The sequence below is a fragment of the Urocitellus parryii genome, unplaced genomic scaffold (genome assembly GCF_045843805.1).
Source record: "Urocitellus parryii isolate mUroPar1 unplaced genomic scaffold, mUroPar1.hap1 Scaffold_232, whole genome shotgun sequence".
NCBI lineage: Eukaryota > Metazoa > Chordata > Mammalia > Rodentia > Sciuridae > Urocitellus > Urocitellus parryii.
Genome location: NW_027552383.1, coordinates 95,952 through 122,936, shown reverse-complemented (window position 1 = coordinate 122,936; position 26,985 = coordinate 95,952). Strand labels below are relative to the sequence as shown.

Sequence of the window (26,985 nt, the reverse complement as noted above, 5' to 3'; positions counted from 1 at the left end):
TCATAGCACAATAATGTGCATAATTATCAGTCACATACTGTTGTTAATTACATTGTAGCAAAAAGTTGATTAATGTACAAGCATTGTTAATAGTATTGTAGTGTTGCGCATATTACAATGCAATCTGGAGTACATTAACCTATAGAAACACATCATGGAAATTGAACAGCAATAAAGAATTATGAAAGACTTAATTACAAAAAAGTATTAACATTCTCAATTATAAGCAATTTGTAAGAAAAAAAGCTTAAGATGCTTTTCAAAGGAATAAATTATTCCAGTCCAAAATGGCAATATAATCTATCTGTGGTTTAGTTTAATGAGAAAAAGGAAGATTTTGGTTCACTAATAACTTCTGAGTAAATTAATGGTGAAAAATGTAACATTTTAATGAGACATTACAGAGAGAATATGCTCATTACAAAGTGAATGTGGTGCAGAAAAACTCTTGCATCTCTATGCATAAACTGTTAGTCAAGACTAAGTGTGCTGCTACTGTATTTCCATATAATTCTGTAATATAGATTGATTTTGTAGGAACTATGGTATAAAAATAATCTTTCCCCTAGGAAAGACTAGTGAGCAAACAAAATTAATTCCTTTTTTTTCTTTTGAATAATAAATGCAATAATTGCTTATTACCGATGAGAGGCATCTAAATACTTTTGAAGATTTAAAATTCCCTAATCTTAGCAGTGACTGGTTATATGAATGCAGAATATTATGTACCTACATTGGATTTTTGAGGGGATTTTTTACTGTGATTTGATGGATTGAATTTATACTTGCTGCTTTTAATTAATGAAAATAATAGTATGTTTTATCAACAGGAGTGAGCATTCCATGTCTCTCACTATGTGATGCCTCGCATCATCTTTAAATATACAATCAAAAAGGCCATAAACAAATGTGAGCCTTTGAGTTGGACTTTTATAACCATGAGCCAAATTAAACCCTTTAAAAAAGAAAAAAAAAGAAATACTGCTATTAAGGTGTATTGTTTTTAGGATAACAGAATATGAGTACATGTACTGTCCAAAAAAACATATCATTATATAATAAATTATATAAAGTATTAGATATTATAACAATAGGAATACATTAAATTTATAGAAATATATACACTAATACACCCAATCATCAAAGAAATAAATCACATTTTCCCTCAAGTGTACACAAAATATTTTTTTAGGACAGATTGTGTGTTAGGTTCCCCCCCAAATTTAAAAAAATTAAGAACATTGACACTGTATATAGTGTATGTTTTTTGACTACAGTTGAATGAAACTAGAAATTAATAAAGAAATGAAAAATGGGAAAATTTATAACTATGTAGAAATTAAACAACATACTCCTGAACAAAAAAAAATGAAGCAAATAAGAAATCAGAATGTGTAGTAGAATGTATCTTGAGAGAAATGAAAAGCAAAACCCAACTCAGAAACTTAAGAGAAGTAACAAAACCAGGAAGTTTATAGCAAATTTTGTCAGAATAAGTAAATTCAATAAATCTACAAAAAGAAATGAGAGCTTACACAGCCTACCTAATGGTATTATTATGATCTTTTTTTTGCAGTGCTGGTGATAGACCCAAGAGCCTCACATATTCTGGAAAACCACTCTATACTGAGCAACATACCAGGAAAATAGGAACAAAGTCATTAAAATACAAAATAAATACAATCGAGCACTAATAAATAAAAGGGTGAATTATAAAATAATAGAGAAAAAGTCAACAACCAGTGAGAATTTTTTTTTCTTAGAAAGGTAAGCCAAACTAATATAAATTACTTAGATTAAAATAAAAATCAGAAAAGAGAATACTCAAATAAATTAAATCAGAAATGAACAAGAAAACATTCTAATTGATTCCACAAGGGAAAAATCATGCAGCAGAGATTACTATTAGGTTAAGGAAAATATGCAACAATAAATATGACCTAGAAGAAAATGATAAATTTCTAAAAACATACAACTTACTAATATTGAAGTATGAAGAAATAGAACATGCCTGTAATAGGTAGGGGATCTAAATAAGTTAGATCACTAAATAAGTTAGATCCCTAAATAAGTTAAAAACATAAATCCCAAGACCAGACCAATTAACAGGTAAATTCTCCTATTTTTTTAATATGCCAATTCTTTAATTTAAACTCTTCTTGAAAAGTGGAAATAAGATATCACAATTAATTTTATGAGTACAGCATTATCCTGATACTAGTATTAGACAATTGTATTAAAACAAGATAAAATTACAGGTTAATATCCCTTATTAAAATAGATGTGAATCACTCAAAGAATAATAGCAGAAAGTTATCTAATAGTATATTGAAAGATCACACAAATGCTCAAATCAATTAACATGATATATCACATTTAAATAAATACATGATTAGGAAAGAATCTAAATAGATGTAGAGAAAAAATTTACAAAAATTAGCATATTTTCATGGCAAAAAAATCTCATAATAAACTTAGTAAGTAGGATTTCAATTCAATATAATCAAATCAGTATATGAAAAGCCCACAGCTAATATTATAATCAACAATAAAAAATATAAAGCTTTTCTTTTAATATTAGGAGCAAGACAATGAGGCCCACCTTTATCACTTTTCTTCCATATAATACTGGTAGTATTTTTCAGAGAAATAGTGGACGAAAAGGAATAAAAATATCTGCATTGTAAAGAATTGAAAATATCTCTGTTTTCACATGACTTAATCTTACATGTAGATTCCTCCTAATGAGTCTACAAATAATTTTGTCAAAATAAGTAAATCCAGTAAGTTTACAAGATATGAAATCAACAAACAAAATTCAGTTACATTTCATATGCTAACAATAAACTTTAAAAGCAAAAAATTAAATATAATTTACAATAGCATCAAAAACAGTAAGATAATTCAGAGTCAACTTAATTAAAAGGTGAAAATTGTACACTGAAAACTATGAAATATAGATAAAAGAAATTAAAGCAGGTACAAATAAAATAAACATCCTGTGATTTTGTTTTAAGAGTTGATATGGTTAAAATATCTCTAACACCCAAAGTAGTTTTTAAATTCAATAGTATCCTCCACACAATGCCAATGGCCTTTGCTGTGGACATAGCAAAGGCAATATTTATTTTTACATTAATCCATATAAAACCACAAAAGCCACAAGGAGCCAAATTAATTTTGACAGTGAATAATGTTGAAGGAGGCATCACAATTCTTGATTTCAAAATATACTACATAGTTTATTAAAATGTTATTTTACTTACATAATGACAGATATATGGAACATTGAAACAGATAACTTAGAAATAAAACACACATATATGCCAAACGAACTTCAGCAACGTTTTCAAAAAGACAAAGGGGAAAGGACAATGTCTGTAACAAATACTAATAAGGAAATTGAATATACACTAGAAAAAGAATAAAAGTAAATTTTTTTATCTTACATCATACCAAAAAAAGAACATCAATAGATATTAAAGACTTAAATGTAATACCTGCACTGAAGGACACCAAAAATTAACCACTGTAGAAATTAGGAGCTTTTTATCAGTAACTTTTCTTGGATATGATTTCTTGGTTATAAAACCAAACCACAGACAACAAAAACTAAAATGGAGACGTGGAACTAAAAAGCTTCTACACAGCAGAGGAAACAATCAAAACAATGAAAATGAAATTACAGAATTAAAGAAAATAACTTCAAAACACATACACAATAAAGGATTAATATCTAAAATATATTTTAAAAATTCTACAGTAAGAATAACAACCACTCAATAAAAACATGTGCCAAGCTCTTTTATTTTCCAACCTATGCTTTTGGCCCCTTTGTCAAGAATCAAATGAATATATACATGTTGGTTTTTCTCTGTGTCTTGAATTCTAGTCCATTGATTTCTGTGTACACTTTAGCAATTACCATGCTTCTTATTGTTGTTGTTGTTTTATGTCTCTTCAGTGTAATTTGAAATGAGTATTTGAATTCCTCCAGCATATTTTTTTTTTTTGCTTAAGACTTTTAGACTATTCTTGAGGATAACTTCAATTTAGACTGCTTGAGCTTCACATGTTCTCATCCTTCCATAGGCTACCTTGTCCAGGGTTGCAATATTCTAAGGGTCAGGGTGAGAATTAAAGCATGGGAAGAATTGAAACGAACTTGAAACTAATACCACATTAAGTTTCTTGAATTTTGTGTTTTAAACCTCATCACAAGAGCAAATAGAATGATTATTTTCACCACAAGAAACATTATTTGACAGTCAAAAATATAACCGAACTCAAAGTTTGTTGAAAGAATATTATAAAAAAAGGACTTAATTGCTAAGTGGTGACATGGCTTCTTTCACTTAGCAAAATATCTTCGGAGTTCATTCCTATAATTGTAAATGGCAGGGGACCTCATCAGTCATGGGTAGGCAAATGATCACATTGCCACTACCAGATTATGGAAAATTACGCAACAAAACAGATGACCTAGAAGAAAATGTCAATTTTTTAAAAACATGCAACTTACCAATATTGAAGTATGAAGAAATATAATATGCCAGTAATAGGTAAGGGAACTAAATAAGAAATGACAACCAGTTAAAAAGACAAAGCCTGCAGCTTTGCCCCTGCCATTTTTGGCACTAGTTATTTAGTACCCAGCAATGCATTGGCCAGAACTGCATTCCGCCCACGAGTTGAAGCCAGGAGGACTGTGAGCACTCTCTAGGCTCCAAACAGCAAAAGGTGTGCATCAACCCCAACCGCTTCCTCCAGGGGACTGCAGGGCTGCCTCCTGTGCTCTGGCCGAGACAGGGAATGCTTCCAACAGTACCGCCACCTGGGAAAGTTCTGCTGCACCTCCCTGCAGTGGAAGCAGCTCCTGCAACACGAGCCATCCTTCCATCTCCAGGGTGCTCTCTTTTCTGCTCTGCCCCACTACCCATAACGTGGCCCAGCCCCAATATCGCTGAGCACAGCCCCACCCTCGAGTCACAGTTGCACGCAGCTCACACGCACAGACACAAGCACAGATGCACGCATGCACAGATGCACCACAAACTGCTTCTGCAGAGTGGGTTTTCCGCAGCCTAGAAGTGTCTGGCAGATGGTGGAGAAGCACATGTCTTCAATTCAGTGAGGTCCTTCCTGCTGAAGGATGCTTGGGCTTCTCTGCTCCTGGCCATGCAGCTTTGTCGCCATCTGAGAAAATGTCCCTGCCATCCTTTCCACATCCCAGTTCCTAGTGAGGATGTGGGGCCTCCCATAAGGGCAGCCTGGTGCTCACCACTGCACTCCTGTTGGCCATTGTGGATCTGGGAGGAGAGCCTCAAGTAGGGAGAGTGCCAGTGTGTTCAGCAGCTTGTGGGGTGCAACCCCTGCTGGAGTGGCATCCTGGGACCAGAGCTGGCTGGGGTAGTACATGGGGAGGAGGCGAACTGTGTCTCTCCCTGCAAGGTCGTTCATGGAGGGGTGACCTGCTTAGGCCTGTGGGGGATGGGACCCTGGCTGAAGAGTTCTTAGGGAACCAGGAGTAGAGTTGGGTAGGGACTCAGTGGGGAAGGAAGTGGTTGAAGTAGGAACCCCATGGGGTAGGAGCTTGGTAGGGTAGAGCAGGGGAGGGGACATACTGTGTCTGTCCTGGGAGGCAGTGACTGAAGGGGTGACCATGCTGAGGCTTGTGGGGCAAGGGACCTTGCTGGAGATTTTAGGGGACATGAGCTGGGTGGGGTAGTGCCTTGGGAGGAGGTGCACTGTGCCTGTTGCTGCTAAGCATTGCCTCCTAATGTCTCTGCGCAAAGCCCTGCCCTCACGCACAGGTGCATGCATGACTCACACAAGCCTGGGTGGGCATATCACAAACTGCTTCTGCGCCATGTGTGTGTTTCCAGGTATGCAGAAATCGCCAGCAGACCATGAAGAAGCATGTTCCTTCAAGTCCTGGAGATCCTTCCTGCTGGACCCTGCAAGAGAGCCTCAGGTAGGGAGGGCTTCAGTATCCTCAGTGGTATGTGATGTATGACCCTGGTTGGAGATGTGTTGGGGAACCGAAATTGATGGGGTAGGTGCTAGGTGAGGGAGGGTGTGAGGAGGGGGCACACGTTGCCAGTTGCTGTGAAGTGGTGCCTGGAGAGGGTGCTCATGCTGAGGCCTGTGGGGGCACTGACCTGGCTGAATAGGCTTCAGGGGACTGGAGATTCAAGGTGGGGTAGGAGCTGGGTAGGGTAGTTTGTGGGGAGGGGCCGCACTGTGCTTGTACCTCTGAGGCTATGCTTGGAGAGAATGCTCTTGCTGAGGCCTGGGGGTGCAAAGCCCTCACTGGAGAGGTGTCAGGGCACCAGGTGCTGGAGGGGGTACTGCATGAGGAAGGCGTACACTGTGCCTTTCCCTGTGAGGTAATGCCTAGAGTGTATGCTTGTGCTTAGGCCTCTAGGGGTGAAGCCCTGGCTGGAGAGGCATTGGGGGACCAGAGCTAAGTCAGATAGGAGCTTGTTGAAATGCTTTGAGGTGTATGTTGTCCAGTGTGTCATACTCATGCCTCATGGAAACTTGATTATCAGTTGGTTTTGTCTTAAAATGGAAAATAAACTGTACCTGAAATAGTCAGTTTTTTAAGGCATTTTTCTGATGTCTTCTGATGACATTTTGCTCTGTTGAGACATGCATTTATAATAATATGTCTTTGTAATAACACATATTTCATGTCAATTTTTGTTCATACAAGCAGTTATAGTCAGAAAAAATGTTTTTTTTTTCACTTCATCATTTGTAATGTTTTCCAGCTAAAGTGGAATTTTCTGAATATTTCTCTATGTGTCTGTTTGTATACATATACATGCATGACTATGTGTGTGCATATATATGTATATATTATGAATAATTAATATATATATATATATATATATATATATATATAGAGAGAGAGAGAGAGAGAGAGAGAAGTACAGAAAGACTATTTTTATATTAGGTAAATTAATTTGTATTTGTATGGGTACTCTGGTGTGTTTTTGCTATAAAATTTGAACTTAAAAATGAAGTATCTGATATTAAATAGTTAATAAACAGAAAAATGAAATAAACCAAAAAATGAAAGTTGGGAATGTATGGTCTTCTGCTACACTAATTATTCTGTAACTGAACTTTGAATATCAGATATTTATCAGATAATATCAGTAACACAGTGAGACTGATGATGTGGCAAGACCATCACTATGAAATGTATTTAAGAAATTCAGATTATCAGCTGTGTTTTCCTTTTATTCTTTTAATCTTAGTTTTTTTCACTCTTTGCAAAGTATAAACTATCACAACCTCCTTTTCTCATCTAGTATAGCTACCAAAATAATTTGTTTAGACAATTCATATTCTTCAATAGGTTACATGATCTTAAACGTTTGAGAAAAATATTTTCAACTGTTTTTATGTTATTTACATATCTGTGATTTTTTTCATTTTTAATTAGAACACATGTAATGGGAGGTAATATCTCTATATTTCAATGTTGAAAATTTTAAAGGTCTTAATCATAGTACTTGTTGTAATACAGAGCTATATACATACCAAATAATAATAGTAATTTGAAAAGATAGAACATAATGACAATTAAACAGGAGGATTGCAAGTTCAAGAGCAGCATCAGCAACTCTGTGAGACCCTTTATCAAAAATTGTTCCATCTATATCACTGAAATAAAATGTTGTGGATCTAACCAGTGGTATAGCTCCCCTGGGTTCAGTGTCCAGTGTTTGAGAAGAAATGAATAAAAATAAATGAAAAAAGAACGAATGAGTTGATAACAGTTTCATGAAATAAACATGTATTTTCTAAGGTAACCTATTAAAGGTTGTTTTTTTTTTTTTAATTTAGGTGGAACAAATCAAAGAATGAGGTTATTTTGTCCTAATGATAATATTATAAAACTCATAAAACTTATTTTGATAATTTTATATTACTGAAAAATTGGAATATTACTTTAATTATTTATATTTCTCTGTGTTAATAACTAGTTGCCAGCTAGTTATATCTAGTGTATAGTGGGCATGGTTCTGCCACCATTCTTTGACAATATCAATTATTTAATCATAATAATAACTAGTTTCCAGCTAATTATATCTAGTGTATAGTGGGCTTGGTTCTGCACCATTCTTTGATAATATCAATTATTTAATCATAAATATGGCTTAAGAATCCTAATCTTAGGAGGCTTACTGAGGCTTGAGTGTGAGTGGAAAATATTGAATATGAAAATAATAACAAGGACTCTGGAAAATGTTTATTTTTTCTCTCTCTTTCTCTGATTAATGTGGGAATCTATCTATATGTCTATTCATTTATTTAGAAACAGATTTGATTGGATATTGAAAAGGCAACTTGATATTATTGGTTTTTATATGAAAAGAGAGGAAACAGTCCCCTTGTCCTCTATGAAGCACCAGAAGATGTGTTTTCTTTCTTTTTTTAAAAAAAATCTATATTTTTAAGTTTTATTTATTTATTTATTTATTTTCTCATTTTTTTACTATTAGTTGTTCAAAACATTACAAAGCTCATGGCATCTTTGATATAAGGAGAGCAACTAAGAACAGAATAGGGGGGAAGAGCATGAGAAGAAGATCACCATTAAACAGGGATGAGAAGGGGGAGGGAAAGAGAGAGAGAAGGGAGATTGCATGGTAAAGGAAGGAGACCCTCAGTGTTATGCAAAATTACATATAAGAGGAAGTGTGGGGAAAGGGGAAAAAAACAAGAGAGAGAAATGAATTACAGTAGATGGGGTATAGAGAGAAGATGGGAGGGGAGGGAAGGGGAGGGGGGATAGTAGAGGATAGGAAAGGCAGCAGAATACAACAGACACTAGTATGGCAGTATGTAAAATAATGGATGTGTTACCGATGTGATGTGTTTTCTTTCATGTCATGTCATCAAGATCTGAACCATTTGCTATTTTGGAGCTGAGGAAATTTACTTATTTTCTTTCTGTTCCTGTTTCTCTATCTCAAAGGTAGCAATAAATATAGCAGCTTGTTTATGATATTTTCCAATAGTTTTAAATAAATGATGTGGAGACAGCTGTAGACATATGCAGACAGTGCCCCAGAAAAATAACAGTGACTCTTGCCACTGTCATTCATCTCATGGTCCTTTGTTGTCATATTACAACAGTGCTGTAGGATCATAGAGATTTAATCCCTTACAGTATCATTGATTCTCTGTGATCTAAATTGTGACAGATAATCTTTCTGAGTCTGGTTTGTCATAAATCAGTTGGTGATGAATGGTTCATTTCCTGCACAGATGTTTGACAAAGTTTATTCATTGTTCATACACTGTTGGGTGACATTCTTAGAATGCATTCAGCTGCAGTTATTTTAAATGTTATTACTAACAGCCTCCCGAATTGTCTCCATGACACCTATCTTGTGAAGCTTTTACTATTATTTTCAGTTACATCAGAAATTTCCTTCTAAAAATAAATTTACTCTTGTCACATTACTTCAGATGTACCTTTAAGATAAAAATAAAAACAAATAAGAAACTAACATAAATATAATGAATTTCTTTTGTTAGTCAATAGCTAAACATACTATAGAAGTTTCCTAATTTAGTTCTTCCAGTGATTCTGCAATAGAAGTGATTGTTTTCTCAATTTTAAGTGCTGAGGAGACTGTTAGAAGTAAAATGAATCATGTTCTAACAGCATGATCTTCTCTTTCTTATTGAGACTTAATGAAGAATCTATCAGTGATTTTTCTGCTCCTTGAAACTTAGAACTTAACATGCTTTTATGCACTGAAAACAAATACTAAAAACAAACAAAATGTCATGTTTTACATCTTTGTTAAGGTAATAGTATAATTAAAAACCCTATGTATCAGCAGTCTGATATAAGAAAAAAATCTTTTAAATATTTGCATCAATATTTCTGGAAATAATTTGAAAAAGTGATCTAAGGTATTTGAAAAAAAGCTATAACACTTCACTGAAATAAATAGCACTGTTATTGTTTTTGAGGAAATCATAATATCAGGATATGGTGAATTAAAAATAATTTTTAAGGTTAAGCTATAATGGATAATACTTAAATAGATTAAATTTAATGAAAAAATTTGTATAGGATGCATAAGTATGATCAAGCATAACTAATCATAATAGAGATACCTGTAAAATAAGAGTAGTTCTACCGAATATTTAACTGTATCATGATAGTATAAAAAAACATTATAGTGTGGACGCAAGCTAGCAGATCTATTATATGAGAATAACACTGGATAACTAGAAAATTTCTAATTCTTTTGAAAATGAATTTGATAAATTAATTGTAGAACTTGAAATTTTTTAGTATTAAGTTCATTTCTAGAAATCTTGCCTGAAGCTACATTAAAAAAAGTGTGATATTTTATAATGAGCACATATATTATAATTTAAGCAGTAGAACATATTGTGTGTTCAAGTTCCTACAGGCATGACATTAAGCACTTTAAAGCAGAAGAACAAGTTGTAGGTAAATTCTTCTCAGTGACATTATCACCTGTATCTTTAGTAGAACTGCATGAGCATCTCAATAAAGTTTAGAATCAATGCACAATTAATGAAGGCTGCCAGTAATTTTTATGTAATTTTTCATCTACCATCTTTAGAAATGTAATTAATATATAATTTGCCTACAATAAACATAATATTAGCATTTCAACTATTTTGCAGAAATATGATTCCTGTCTCATCACAGTGAAAACTTTAATAAATTTAGTATAGTCCTTAAAATATTTATTATAAATATTATGTTAATTCATTATAGAGATCAGTCTAGTTTATACTCTTTACTAAAAATGGCATTTTAAACAAAAATTGCATATTTATAGATACTTCCATTTTATTTTCAGATGTGCATCTATAAGAAAAGCAGATTTTTGTGAAAAGTATTTAAAATTACTTTTTGATTAGCTACAATGTATATTATGCAATTTTCTAAGAACACTGTGAAGTATGTACACATTAAAAAAATTTAAGCATATATGTAAATATTTTAGTATATACATATGCACATGTATGCAACATAATGCAGTGTTTTGATGTTCTAGCACAGAAGGATTGGAATAATAAAAATTGGAATATTTTTATTATTCTTTCAGTTTCCATTACACTAAATTCTAAACTGGCAAGCTGGAATGGATATATTTCTCTCAATACAACATAAACTAATAGAAATAAAGAAAATTAAGATTTTTAAATTAATTTAACAACTACCTATTGTGTTAAAAGATAGTGAGGTCCTGAAATTAGAATACAAATTAAAATCTGTATATATTTTTAAATATTTGAGCTCTATTAATTTTTGTACATGAGTCCAAAATAACAACGAAAATACCTAAATCCACAACCTAAGAGACCAAATTTCCACAATAACTAATTACATAACTATTCTATCCCTATTCCATGGTAACTCCTGGAAATGACTAGAAGTTTTTCTAGTAGTAATAGTAATAGTAATAGTAATAGTAGGTAAATGTTAATGTTTTTAATTACCCAAATTAGGTTTTCAATTTGTAATCTCTTTATGGTTTATTTATTATTTCTGCCCACATGAGGTTAAGAGATATGTGGGAGGGAAGCCCTGAATGGGACTATGTAAATTTCCTAGGAGTTACATAACAAAATACCACAAACTGTGTAGCTAACAACAGAAATTTATTTCTCAAAATTCTAGCAGTCAGAATGTGAAATCAAGGTGTAAGCAAGGCTGTGCTCCTTCTGAGACTCTGGATAAATTCCATCCTTTCCTCTTCCTAGCTTTGGTGATAACCCTTAATCCTCCTTATTTTTGTCAGCTTGCAGCTGCATCATTCCAATCTGCTTCTGTTCTCACAGGTCCCTCCCTTCCCATTATCTTATTATATATAGTCCTTCAAGCATATTAGTTAAGGGGCAACATTAATTCCCTCATTTTTACTGTGTGATATAAACCTATTGGATTTTACCATCTTGGCCATTTTTTTTTAAACTCACAGATTAATTTTGTTCAAATTATAATTTAAAATAAACAACTTACAAGAATGACAGGTTTATTGTATGTTTTATTTCACAAGCCCAAGCACTGTTAAGTACCCCATTTTGTAATGCCATTTGAACATTCTTAAGTTAGATATATACACAGTTATTTTGTATAAAATATGCTGGCATTTTAAATCTATAATTTTCATGTAAGATTGAATTAATTTAAATGACGTTTAAGAAAAATCAAATAATAATTCCTTTAAAATAAGATCTCAGACATTTTAAGTGTGTACTAGAATAATATTAACAATCCACATTGTTTGGACAACCAAGGTACCCTTTAACAGATGAATCGATGAAGAAATTATGGTGTATATATACACAATGGAATATTACTCAGCCTTAAGAAGAATGAACATATGACATTTGCTTGTTTATTGATGGGACTGAAGTTATCATGCTAAGTGATATAAACAAGTCTCAAAAAAACCAAAGGCCAAATGTTCTCTCGGAGATGTGGATGCTAACCCATAACAAGGGTATGGGAAGTATAGGAATTCACTGAATTGGACAAAAGGGACTAAAGGGGATGGGGGATGGGAATAGGAAAAAAAGTAGAATGAATTGCACATATTTTTTCTATGCTCATATGAACATATGATCAGTGTACCCACACAAGAATGGAATAAAAATTGGAATGGCTTGCACACCATGTATGCATAATATGTTAAAATACACCCTAAGGTCATGTGTATGTGAAAAACAAATTTAAAATAGGAAAAAAAATACTTTTATATAGGTTTTGTATTCAAAATGCCATTCCATGCTGTCAGTGATGAGAAATAAAGTAATGTTTTCTGTTAAATAAAAATAATCTGTATTTGCATAGTTTCCTTTCCCAGAATGTTTATATGGTCATTTGCTTTGTTGTTATTGCCTAGCATTCTTTTTTTTCCATTTGAAAGACTCCCTATAGCAACTCCCATAAATTAGGTTTAGTGATAATTAACTCACTCACTTTTTTTTCCTAGAAAGTTGTTAATTTTTCTTAATTTTTAAAGGAAAGTATTGCTAGTGCTCTCTTCTTGATTGTTAAATTGTTTTTAACAATTGTGTGTGTGCATTGTTTTTCTTTGAAAAATTAAATATCATATCTGACCTAAATTTTTTCCATAATATCCACTGATGATTTTCTGGAAGCTCCATCATAGGAGATAAATCACTGTTCAGTTCTTGTGTTCAGAATTTTGTATTTTTATTTTAATTTATTTTAGTCACTGATAGGAACTTATTTATTTATTTGTGTGTTTGTTTATTTATATTCAGTACTATAAATCAAACAGCCTAAGAGCTTTCTGGTACTGTGATAGTAGGAGCAAATGTGACTCCATTTTGTTTTATGACTTCATCCTGTAAAACAACCATGCCAAGTAGAAGAGTCATGACTGGAGCAAGATGTTCTTTTTCTTTTGTTATAGAAACCTTTAAGAACACGGAACTACCTATTGGGGCATTGTTTCTGTAACTAGGGTAATGGGGCTCTCTTTCTGTAACTGGGGTGACTGGGCTAACTGTGATTGGTTAGGCTTCCCTCTGCTTGACTGCACTGTCCCGCTTCTGTAACCTGGCTTGCTTGCATTGGCTAGACCCCCTGAACATCCCTTTTTGGGTTTTCAGGCTTATAAGGAGTGCCCTTGCAATTGTTTGAGGCTGATCAGGAACAGCTTTATGTTCTGGTCAGCCGCCACTGGTGTGCTTCAGTAAAGGCTTGATTCGATAATATGTGAGTGGTCTGGAAGTCAGTTTATGAAACCCTTGGACGAAGCTTTAACTATAACAGTACATTCCCAAAACATCAGATCAAAGGTGAAGTTTTTGTTGATGCTTTTGTTGACATTTTATTCCTTTTATTTTTCCCCTTACCAGCTTTGCCATCTTATACCTATTCTTTCCATTTAATAGAAACTCCATTATTTATAGTTCCTCACTTATTTTTTTCTTCTTCATAGCTAAAACTGTCATATAATTTAGATATTGATCTTTATTTTTCTAGCATACTGACATATTATGAAGTGGTCTTTTTGTGAATTCATGAAATAAATCACTTCCTTTTACATTTAATGTTTTCACATTCATTGTACAATGTACATAACACACACATTTTATGGTTGAATTCTAGCTTCTCTCACATCAACAGGCAGGTGTGGGAGTGGGAGGGAGTTGAGAAACTTGAGAAGATTGCAAACCAGTGATAGGTGCCCACTGAACTAGGATTTTATAAGATTACTCCATGTTTTTTCTCTACTCATGAATTGTGATAACTATGGATAATATGCTACACATTGTGAGAATTAAATTATGTGTGTCAACTTGCATAAGTGTGGTACTTAGTGTTTTAGATGTTGAAGTGAAGGGATTTTATGATATGCTTAATATCTACAATCAGTTTATTTTAATAAAGGACATTAGTGTCATTAATGTGTGTGGGTCTCATCAAATCAGTTAAAAGCCTCAACAATAATAACAAGTTTTCCTGGGAAAATAATTCTATCCCAGTACTGTAACACAGAAATCCTGCATGAATTTCTAGTTTGGCAGACATAGGATTACATTCTGACTTGTGAGGTGTGACCAGTGGTTTGACTACATGTTTAGAAACTCAGAAATCTGGCAATAAAGAATTATTGGGAAGAGGTAAGTGGTTTTGTATCTCTGAATGGGTTAAAAAAATGAGAATTTTTGTGAGAAAAAATAACTGTGTACTGTTGTATCATGTCACAAATATTTGGGATTTTTAAAAGTATTATTTTGCAGATGTATGTTCTTACCCCTACTCATTCTCTGAATCTTCTGAAGTATTAACATTTTTGGCCAGCAATCTCTTCTCTCTGATAAGAATAATGATGATGATGATGATGATGATGATGATAATACTGATATCCCTTTTTTAGTGGGTTTTGAGTTAGCTTTATTTTCTTCATGTAGCAATCTTACATTGAAAGCACAAAGTAAAACAAAAAAATGAAAAATTCAAAAAATATCTTAAAAGACATTTTTTCCTTAGTTAAGAAATTTTAAATTTTATTCATGTTTCATTAATTGTTTTAGATGGAAAAAAGAAAATAATTTGCATAAAGAATATAATAATAGTATCCAAAGATTGAAGATACACAAACAATATTGCTGAAAATGTGGACCAAGAAAGTTCCAAAATATTTTACAATAAACAGAGAGGAAAAATTCTAATATTGTAGAAAAAGTTCTAACCAGGGAGTAGTATAATCATTTTTAATGTCAACAAGAATTTTATTTGAAGATTAATTCCATACTAAAACAAGTAATTTTTGTTTATTAAACCCCATGAAGTTAGTAGTTGGTTTTCTAATTCCTAAAAAAATCAAAATTATTCAGGGAGTAAAATTGCAAAATAAATATTGATAATATGAACTATAATGTCTTTTTTCATTAAAATGTATAGGAGTGTGTTGATAAGCAAATTGTGTTCTTTTAAATTTCTTGATGATACGTGATTTTAAGTGTAAAAATACATATTTCCCACATAGGAAAACAAACTCTTTATAGTTGTGTAAAAAACACACTAAAATCAGAAATACATTTCAAAATTTAGGAATATAAACATTTTTCCAATCAGAAATTTCAAAAGCATGTTTACATTATATATTTTTATTTCAATATAATACATACCTAAATTGCATATATTACTTTGAGTTTTGTGTACTTCATATTTTGTTTAATAGATGCATTCCTGCTATCATATATATATTTTATGTCTTTTTAAAAATTATCTAGTATTTACAATATCTATATAAAATATTTAGCTTTAAATTTTATTATTTGTTTGCTACATATGGTGGTGGGAATTGAACATGGACTTTTTGCTTGGTAAATGCTCTATCACCTAAGCCCACATGCCCCACCCTGAAGTTTATTCTGGAGAGATATGATTTTGTTATATGATTGAAGCTATGACCAACAATTAGCTGGGGGATGTTCGTACATACTGATGCTAGTGTTAACTATTTTTGCAAGTATAAAAAAATCATGCAGCTAAATAAAAGTTGATTAATTCAGAAGCCTATACTCATAAATTTAAATTTGTTTATACATATATCTTAACATGTTAAAAATATTTTCTACACAAACTTACTACAAAATTTCTCTAGGAGACATGTTATTGCTCAGCAAAAAAAAAAAATTGGAGTAGAATTCAGTGTCAGGATTAGGGTAACACAGAAGTTAGGATCAGGGTAAGTGATAAGTACTTTCTTTTGAGTATGTGAAACTATACGTAGCAATTACCAGTTCCCAACTGGCAACTGATCTTGTGCAGCTCTTGGAAAATTCAGATTAAAACAAATTTTACCATTCAGTCACACATTATTTACAGATTTGGCAAAAAAGTACTTGCTCCCCACATGTGCATATTCCTGAAAGTTTGGACATTGTCTTGGTTTACATTGAATTCCTAAAACTTCTTTAGTTGTGAAGCAAATAGAGAGTAAGTAACAGATTTGTTTGAGAAAATTTATTCACTTAGTTGAATAGTGAGACAACATTTCTAAAACAAAAATTCTTAGTTATTTTAAAAATTTTGATAGCATTCATTATCTTTCAGAGTTTTGTATATATTATTTCATGCCCTCCCAGTTTTTAAGGGTCTGGCTTGAAAAATCAACTGAAATCATTTTTGCTTACTTCTAAATATAACCAGTCATTTTTTAGCTCTTTTAAAATTCTGTCATTTTTCAGATTAGGCATTAATATCTATCTATCTATTTATCTATCTATCTATCTATCTATCTATCTAGACATAGTATCTTTATTTATTTTTATGTGGTACTGAAGATTGAACCCTTGTCCTCCAATGTGTGAGGCAGGTACTCTACCACTGAGTTAGAGCCCCAGCACCAAGGTTAGGCATTTTTATAATAATGTGCCTTGGAATGGGTTTGTTGTAATTTTTTTTTTTACATTTGGAGTCCTGTATGCCTCCTGTATTTTATTTTCTGTTTTATTTTTTTAGATTTGGGAACTTTTCTTGCTTCATGGAAAATGTTTTGCATTCCTTTAATTTATATCTCAGAGCCCCTATAAATCCTAGATTTGACCTTATATATATAACTCCACATTTCTTGAAAATTCTGTTCATATTCTCTTAACATCTTTTCTCCATGATCAAATTTCTTTGCCAAGATTATGTATATTGTTTTTGTTACCTCAATATCTATTTTTCAGATGATCTAGTCTGTTGGTAATGCTTTCCATTGAATTTATAATCTGGTTTATCATTTTCAATTTCAAGAATTTCCAATTGATTCTTCTTCAAAATATGTATCTCATTCTTGACATGACCTTTCACTTCTTATATTTTCTCTCTGAGTCCAATCCTTACATCATTTTTTACCTCTTAGATTATCTTATCTACAAACTTTCTAAATTCATTCCTTGACATTTCCTTACTGCAGTGTCAGTGGAGTCTATTTTGAATCATTCTGTTTTGTTTGGGATGTTTTCTTCTCTTGTGTTTTTTTTTCATATTGTTTAGTGTCTACCCATCTATTCAAATGGACCTGAAGCCATGGGGTTTCTACTCTACCAGCTTTTAGTTTTCTTGTAGGTTTCCAGTACCTCAGAGATTAAGGGGAGTCAAATAACTGCAAAAAAACCTATGCATATAACATATAGTAATAAATTAAGTATTTAGTTTCTATTATGAAATCTACAATGTTGATTGACAAAATAAACATAAATTGTAGCGTCAGCAATTTCTATCAGTAAAGATAGTAGTTAATCATGAATTATGTCCATCATAAACTCAATTGATATTACCTATGACTTCCAGTATTTTAACTTCTTCTATAGCATTAGTGGTGGGGTTTGACATTTTACAAACTAAGCAGTGGTAAGAGAAGTTAAAAATAGAACTAATTAAGAAGAAAAGATCAGGCAGACATGGATTTGCAATTTTCAAATAGGGCTGATCCATAGACAACGTAGGGTGCATTGTTTACGAGGAGGGAAGAGAATAAATAGAGGTAAAGGAAAAATTAGAGGAAGAGTGAAAGAGAGAACAATGAGTCTGGCTTCTGTTTGTTTATTTTCTATTTATTTATAGATTTTTAAATTAGTGCATTATAGACATACACAACATTAAAATTCACCATGCTTTATTCATATTTGTACAGAAAGAATTTGGTTTTTTTCATTCTATTGTTCATCCCCCTGTTCATCCTTCCTGCCTTCCCTGTAACCCCTTCCTGTACTCCACAGATATTGCTGCTATTTTTTTTAATTTCCCTTTTTCCAATATATGGTCAAGTATTCACATATGAGGGGAAACATTCAACCCTTTGCTTTCTGAGTGTGGCTTGTTTCACTAAGAATTGTGTTCTCATTTTATCAATTTTCCACCTAGTGCCATCACTTAATTCTTCTTAATGAATAAGTAAAACTTTTATTGTGTATATATACCATGTATTCTTTATCCATTAGTCTGTAGATGGGCATGTGGGCTGGTTCTGTAAATAGGTTATTATGAGTTGTGTTGCTATAAGTACTGATGTCCCTGTGTTTCTATAGTATGCTGATTCCAGATACTGGATATATACCAAGGAATGGGACAACTGAGTCAGATGGTGGTTCTATTCCAAGTTTCGAAAGGGATATTCATACAGTTTTCCAGGATGGCTGTACTAATTTGCAGCCCTACCAACACTGCATTAGTGTATATTTCCCAATACATATTCTCTTTTAAAATTATTTTCAGGTGTACGTACAATAAAGTCTATTTTGACATATTATACATACATGCACAATAACTTCCCATTCTTGTGCTATATATACTGTGGAGTTACACAGGTGTGTATTCATATAAGAACATAGGAAACTTATACCTGTTTTATTCTACTGTTTTTCCTATTCCCATTTCCTCCTTTCCCTTCATCCTCCTATGTCTAATCCAATAAACTTTATTCTTCCTTTCCCCAAAAATGTTCTCTCTGATATGTGGATCCCCCCACAAACAATATTCTTTTTTTTTTTTTTTGAGAGAGAGAGAGAGAGAGAGAGAGAGAGAGAGAGAGAGAGAATTTTTTAATATTTATTTTTTAGTTATCAGCGGGCACAACATCTTTGTTTGTATGTGGTGCTGAGAATCGAACCTGGGCCGCATGCATGCCAGGCAAGCGTGCTACCACTTGAGCCACATCCCCAGCACCCCCCACAATATTCTTGATAATTGATATTTTGAGTGGAGTGAGCTAAAATCTTTATGTATTTCTTTTTTAATCTAATAGTTTTATTGCAGTATAGGGAAAGAGCAAGGGCACAATAATACAGACTCTCTCTTGTAGTTTTTATTTGAATTTACCTGATTCCTAGAGACGTTGAACATCTTATTTAGATTTTGTGTACATTTAGTAATTGAGGGTTTCATTTTTTAGTCTTTTTTTATTCTGAATATTAATTTCCTGAGCATCAGATGAAAAATATTTTCTCACATTGGTAGGCTCTCTGTTCACATTCTTGTTTCCTTTGTTATGCAGAAGTTTTGAAATTTGAATTTATCCCACTTATTGATGCTTAGTTTTATTTCTTGTGCTTTAGAAGTCTTGTTAAGTTGATAATTTTGTCAATATGTTGGAGTTTTGGGCCACATTTTCTTTAAGCAAGTGTAGAGTTTCTGGTTTAATTCCTAGGTCTTTGATCCACTTGGATTTGGCTTTTGTGCAGGGTGAGAGGGATCAAGTTTTATGTTTTTCTACATATGGATATTCAGTTTTCATAGCACCACTTGTTAAAGTCTCTCTTTTATCCAACGTATATTTTTGGCACTTTGTTGCATATCAGGTCACTGTATCTTTCTGAATTTGTCTGTGTTTTCTATTCCATTCATATTCAGGTCTGTTTTTGTGCCAATATAATGTTGTTTTTTAAATTAAATCTGTGTGATATAATTGAATATCTGGTACTGTGAAACTCGCAGCATCACTCTTATGGTTCAGGATACATTTGGCTCTTCTATGTCACTTCTGTGTTAAAATGAATTTGAGAAATATATTTTTGTGTGTCATAAAAAATGTCTGTGTTGTGAAGGGTGTCATTAATATTTTGATTCCGATTGTACTGAGTCTGTTCACTGGTTAAGGTAGTATGATCATTCTGATAATACTGATTTTCTAATTCAAGAACATTGGAAGTATTTCCACTTCTTAAGGTTGTCTTCAATTTGTTTTTCTTCACCATTTTATAATGTTCATTGTTGAGTTTTTACATCTCCTAGGTTAGATATTTTTCCAAGTATTTTTTAGGGTTTTTTGAATAAGACATTTTTCCCAATTGTTTTGAAGCAGGTTTGCTATTGTAATATAGGAATGCAATTGATTTATGTATTATGTTCTTGTATCAGCTCATTTAGTAGATTTGTTATCAGCACTATAAATTTTCTGATGGAGCATTTTAAATTATCTAAGTAAAATGTTCATGTCATAAGTAAACAGAGGCAACATGACTTTTTCTTTCTCATGTGTATGCCATTAGATTTCTTCTCTTGCCTGTTTGCTCTGGATCGAGATTCAATGAGTGGTGAACGTTTACTTTTTTGTTTTGTTTTTTTTTTGTTTTTAGAAAAAATCTTTCATTTTTAAAATTTCATTTGTTTTTGGCATTTGGCTTATCACATACAGCTTCTATAATTTTGAAGAAATCAACTTCCATCACTCCTCCCTCTGGTATTCTAAACCTTAATGGGTGCTGAGTGTTGTGAACAGGCCTTTCTGAATCTATTGATTATCTCATGGAATTTTTGTACTTAAATTTGTTTATATAATAAATTGTGTGTGTGTGTGTGTGTGTGTGTGTGTGTACATATGTATACATACATATATATGTAATTAAAAAAATTGTTTTGGTATTGGGAATTGAACCAAGGCATAGTTTAAAAATTAGGTTCATATGCCATTATGTACTTTTCAATTTTTTCCACATTTTTGTTAATGCATTATAGAATGATGGGATTTATTGTTACACATTGACATATTAATCTAATATAAAAATAAGCAATATCATTCCCTAGTGTCTCCATTTCCTTTTTTCTTCCCTCCCCATGTCCTTTTACTCCTTATTTGTTTCTTCTTTTTAGATATATGTGACAGTAGAGTACATTTGGAGATATTATACATGGGTAGAATATACCTTATCCTAATTAGGATCCCATTCATGTTGTTGTACATGGGGTGGAATTTCACTGGTCATGTATTTATATATAAACATAACTTTATGTCCAGTTCATTCTCATGTCTTTCCTATTCTCATGCTGTTCCCTTACCTTTATTCTCCTTTGTCTACTACAGTGAACTTCTGTTATTCCCTCCCCACTCCTTATTGTGTATTAGCATCCACATATAAAAGAAAATATTTGGCCTTTGGTTTTGGGGACTGACTTATTTCACTTAGCTTGATAGTCTCTAATTCCATCAATTTACTGGCAAATGCCTTAATTTTATTTTTCTTTAAGGATGAGTCATGTTCCATTTTGTATATATAACCACATATTATTTTGTATATATGATTTTAAGAGAGACTAGGTTGAAGGGTCAGAAGATTGGAAAAGAAAAGCTATGGGCATGGTTCTGCAATTCTCATGTATCCTTATGGAGAATAAAATTGACACTTGTACCCCAGGCCATTTGTTCAAGACTAGAACAGTCCATCCCAAATAGGGTGCATCAAAGTCACTTGGAGAGCTCACTCAAACTCAGACTTCTGGTCCTCAACTCAGAGTGTCTGACTCAGGTGCCAGGCGTGGGCCTGAGCGTCTGTATTTCTTACAAGCCTCCAGGTTTTGCTAATTCTCATGGTCTAAAACTTTCAACTGATATTCCTAGTCTGGAAATTTCAGGGACAATGAAGGTGACATATGGTCCTCCTTGGGTCCAGTCTTCACCTTCTTTCCCTGCCCTACAGAAAAATCTGTAGCTCCTACTTAGATTACACCTGCATATGTCCATGTTAAAATGGGGAACTTAGGATCCTCCAGTGTCATGGGCCTTCCTCATTTGAAGATCTTTTACCTGAAGACTGCAAGCCCTACATCTGTACTTCAAGCACTGTTTACATATCAGTTTTTAGAATCTCATCTTTTGGATTGTTGATTTCCATGTGAATTTCAGATTATGATTTGCTCTTAGAATTCCAAACTGAGTTTTCATGATATTTTATCCAGGACTTTGTGGACACAGGATGTTGCTGACCACATTGGGATTCCTCTTTTCCCGTTTGACGAAAAGAAGCTACCAGTCTGGGAGTAACCCCTCTAGTGTCAAGGAGGAGCCAAACATATGTGTCCATTTGGGTTCCTAGGACTATTCTGAAAAATAATACTTGCTGGGTATATTAAAAATAAATTTATTGTACCAAAGTCTAGGAGTCCAAACTGGAATATAATAATGTACTTACTCTGAAATGTCTAGTGGAGAAATTTTCCCTATCTCATCTAGCTTTCAGTGGTTGTGGGAAATACTTGGCATACTTGACATGTAGATTCTTCTGTCCTTTTTCTATCACCATTATTACATGGTGTTCTCTCTGTACAGGTATTCTTGTCCAAATTTTACTCTCTTCTAAGATCATGAGTCATTAGATTTTAGCCTACTCTAATTGACTATAGCCTCTTTTTTTTTTACAGCCTACTAAGTTATTTATTTACATTATTTAAAGGAATTGGCTCTTTGATTACACGATAATCATTTTATAAGAAATTAAAAAGTTTCAGGGAAATCAAATAACTTTTCTAAGGTATATAGCTGGAAGTATCAGAACCACAAATTGAATTCAAGTTTGGCAAATTTTGTAGCTCATGTTTTTAAACACTTCTTATGGCTTTAGGTTGTGAAATAGTTTGTGGGGGGGGCTATTTGGTTCTTAAGTTTTATATTGGAAGTATTTTCCTTATGTTATAAAAATTTCAAAGATAGAGAAAAGTTGAGTTTTACAGTGAATACCAATATAACCACCATCTATATACCATAATTAATATTTTACTATTTGCTTGCCACATTATCTGTCCACTTACCCATCCTTCTGCCTGGCATTCCATTTCAATTTTTTATGTATTTTAAAGTGAATTGTAGGTATCAGTACACTTTCTCCAATAGTCCAGCATATGTATAATTAACAGTTCAATATTTGGGTATATTTTTCGATTGAGTTAAATTTTACATAAAATTAAATATATAAATCTTAAGCATACTATTCCATAACTCTCCCCCCCCAAAAGCATGCATCTATGCAATCCAAAGTCCTATGAAGATACAGAACATTATCATCATTCTAGAAGATTTCATTATCTCTTTTTAATAAATCTGACCCCTAAAAACCAGAGGCAATTATTATCTTGGTTTGGCTTCCACAACATATTAATTTTATTTATGATTTGTAATTCATGCAGTATATACTTTTATATACGGTTTCCTTCTCTCAACATGTTTCTTTTTTTTTATTGTTGGTCATTCAAAACATTACATAGTTCTTAATACATCATATTTCACAGTTTGATTCAAGTGGGTTATGAACTCCCAATTTTACCCCGTATACAGATTGCTGTATCACATCAGTTTCCCTTCCATTGATTGACAAATTGCCTTTCTAGTGTCTGGTGTTTTCTGCTGTCTGTCCTATTCTCTACTATCCCCCCTCCCCTCCCCTCCCCTCCCCTTTACTCTCTCTACCCCTTCTAGTGTAAATCATTTCTTCGATTTGTATTATCTTGTCTTACCCCTCCTTTCCTCTTATATGTCATTTTGTATAACCCTGAGGATCGCCTTCCATTTCCATGCAGTTTCCCTTCTCACTCCCTTTCCCTCCCACCTCTCATCCCTGTTTAATGTAAATCTTCTTCTCAAACTTTCGTCCCTACCCTGTCCTTGTTTACTCCCCTTATATCAAAGGGGTCATTTGGTATTTATTTTTTAAAGATTGACTAGCTTCACTTAGCATAATCTGCTCTAATGCCATCCATTTCCCTCCAAATTCTATGATTTTGTCATTTCTTAATGCAGTGTAATACTCCATTGTGTATAAATGCCACATTTTTTTTTATCCATTCATCTATTGAAGGGCATCTAGGCTGATTCCACAATCTTGCTATCGTGAATTGTGCTGCTATGAACATCGATGTAGCAGTGTCCCTGTAGCATGCTCTTATTAGGTCTTTGGGGAATAGACCGAGAAGGGGAATAGCTGGGTCAAATGGTGGTTCCATTCCCAGCTTTCCAAGAAATCTCCATACTGCTTTCCAAATTGGCTGCACCAATTTGCAGTCCCACCAGCAATGAACAAGAGTGCCCTTTTCCCCACATCCTCTCCAGCACTTATTGTTGTTTGACTTTCTAATGGCTGCCAATCTTACTGGGGTGAGATGGTATCTTAGGGTAGTTTTGATTTGCATTTCTCTGACTGCTAGCGATGGTGAGCATTTTTTCATGTACTTATTGATTGATTGTATGTCCTCCTCTGAGAAGTGTCTGTTCAGGTCCTTGGCCCATTTATTGATTGGGTTATTTGTTATCTTATTGTCTAATTTTTTGAGTTCTTTGTATATTCTGGTTATTAGGGCTCTATCTGAAGTGTGTGGAGTAAAGATTTGTTCCCAGGATGTAGGCTCCCTGTTTATCTCTCTTATTGTTTCTTTTGCTGAGAAAAAAACTTTTTAGTTTGAGTAAGTCCCATTTGTTGATTCTAGTTGTTAACTTTTGCGCTATGGGTGTCCTATTGAGGAATTTGGAGCCCGATCCCACAGTATGTAGATCATACCCTACTTTTTCTTCTATCAGATGCCGTGTCTCTGATTTAATATCAAGCTCCTTGATCCATTTTGAGTTAACTTTTGTGCATGGCGAGAGATAGGGATTCAGATTCATTTTGATGCAAATGGATTTCCAGTTTTCCCAGCACCATTTGTTGAAGATGCTATCCTTCCTCCATTGCATGCTTTTAGACCCTTTATCAAATATAAGATAGTTGTAGTTTTGTGGGTTGGTTACTGTGTCCTCTATTCTGTACCATTGGTCCACCCGCCTGTTTTGGTACCAGTACCATGCTGTTTTAGTTACAATTGCTCTGTAGTATAGTTTGAAGTCTGGTATCGCTATACCGCCTGATTCACACTTCCTGCTTAGCATTGTTTTTGCTATTCTGGGTCTTTTATTATTCCATATGAATTTCATGATTCTTTTATCTATTTCTACAAGAAATGCTGCTGGGATTTTGATTGGCATTGCATTAAACTTATAGAGAACTTTGGGTAATATCGCCATCTTGATGATGTTGGTTCTGCCTATCCATGAGCAGGGTATATTTTTCCATCTTCTAAGGTCTTCTTCTATATCTTTCTTTAGGGTTCTGTAATTTTCATTGTATAAATCTTTCACCTCTTTTGTTAGGTTGATTCCCAAGTATTTTATTTTTGGGGGGGATATTGTGAATGGAGTAGTTGTCCTCATTTCTGTTTCAGAGGATTTGTCGCTGATATACAGGAATGCCTTTGATTTATGCGTGTTGATCTTATATCCTGCCACTTTGCTGAATTCATTTATTAGTTCTAATAGCTTCTTTGTAGACCCTTTTGGGTCTGCTAGGTATAGAATCATATCATCTGCAAATAGTGATAATTTAAGTTCTTCTTTTCCTATTTTTATGCCTTTAATTTCTTTTGTCTGTCTAATTGCTCTGGCCAGTGTTTCGAGGACTATGTTGAACAGAAGTGGTGAGAGAGGGCATCCCTGTCTTGTACCAGATCTTTGAGGGAATGCCTTCAATTTTTCTCCATTCAGAATGATGCTGGCCTGTGGCTTATCATAGATTCCTTTTACAATGTTGAGGTATGATCCTGTTATCCCTAATTTTTCTAGCGTTTTGAACATAAAGGGATGCTGTACTTTGTCGAATGCTTTTTCTGCATCTATTGAGATGATCATATGGTTCTTATTTTTAAGTCTATTGATGTGGTGAATAACATTTATTGATTTCCGTATATTAAACCAGCCTTGCATCCCAGGGATGAATCCTACTTGATCATGATGTATAATTTTTTTGATATGTATTTGAACCCGATTCGCCAGAATTTTATTGAGGATTTTCGCGTCAAGGTTCATTAGAGATATTGGTCTGTAGTTTTCCTTCTTTGAAGTGTCTTTGTCTGGTTTCGGAATCAAGGTGATGTTGGCCTCGTAGAATGAATTTGGAAGTTCTCCCTCTTTTTCTATTTCCTAAAATAGCTTGAAAAGTATTGGTGTTAGTTCCTCTTTAAAGGTTTTGTAAAACTCTGCTGTATACCCATCCGGTCCTGGGCTTTTCTTAGTTGGTAGACTTTTGATGGTTTCTTCTATTTCCTCTATTGTTATTGGTCTGTTTAGGTTGTCTATATCCTCCTGGCTCAATCTGGGCAGATCATAGGACTAAAGGAATTTATCTATGCCTTCACTATCTTCTATTTTATTGGAGTATAAGGATTCAAAGTAATTTCTGATTATCTTCTGTATTTCTGAAGTGTCTGTTGTGATATTGCCTTTTTCATCCCGTATGCTAGTAATTTGGGTTCTCTCTCTTCTTCTCTTCGTTAGCATGGCTAAGGGTCTGTCAATTTTATTTATTTTTTCAAAGAACCAGCTTTTAGTTTTGTCAATTTTTTCAATTGTTTCTTTTGTTTCAATTTCATTAATTTCAGCTCTGATTTTAATTATTTCTTGCCTTCTACTTCTTTTGCTGTTGTTTTGCTCTTCTTTTTCTAGGATTTTGAGATGAAGTATGAGATCATTTATTTGTTGGTTTTTTCTTTTTTTGAGGAATGAACTCCAAGCAATGAATTTTCCTCTTAGAACTGCTTTCAATATGTCCCATAGATTCCGATATGTTGTGTCTGTGTTTTCATTTAACTCTAGGAATTTTTTAATTTCCTCCTTGATGTCTTCTAAAACCCATTGA

General features: G+C 33.3%; 1 pseudogene; it reads left to right on the top strand.

The window, feature by feature from the left end:
* Positions 1-5,909: 5,909 nt before the first annotated feature.
* LOC144251817 (cold shock domain-containing protein E1 pseudogene) overlaps positions 5,910-26,985 on the top strand; it is a 45,906-nt pseudogene continuing 24,830 nt past the window's right edge.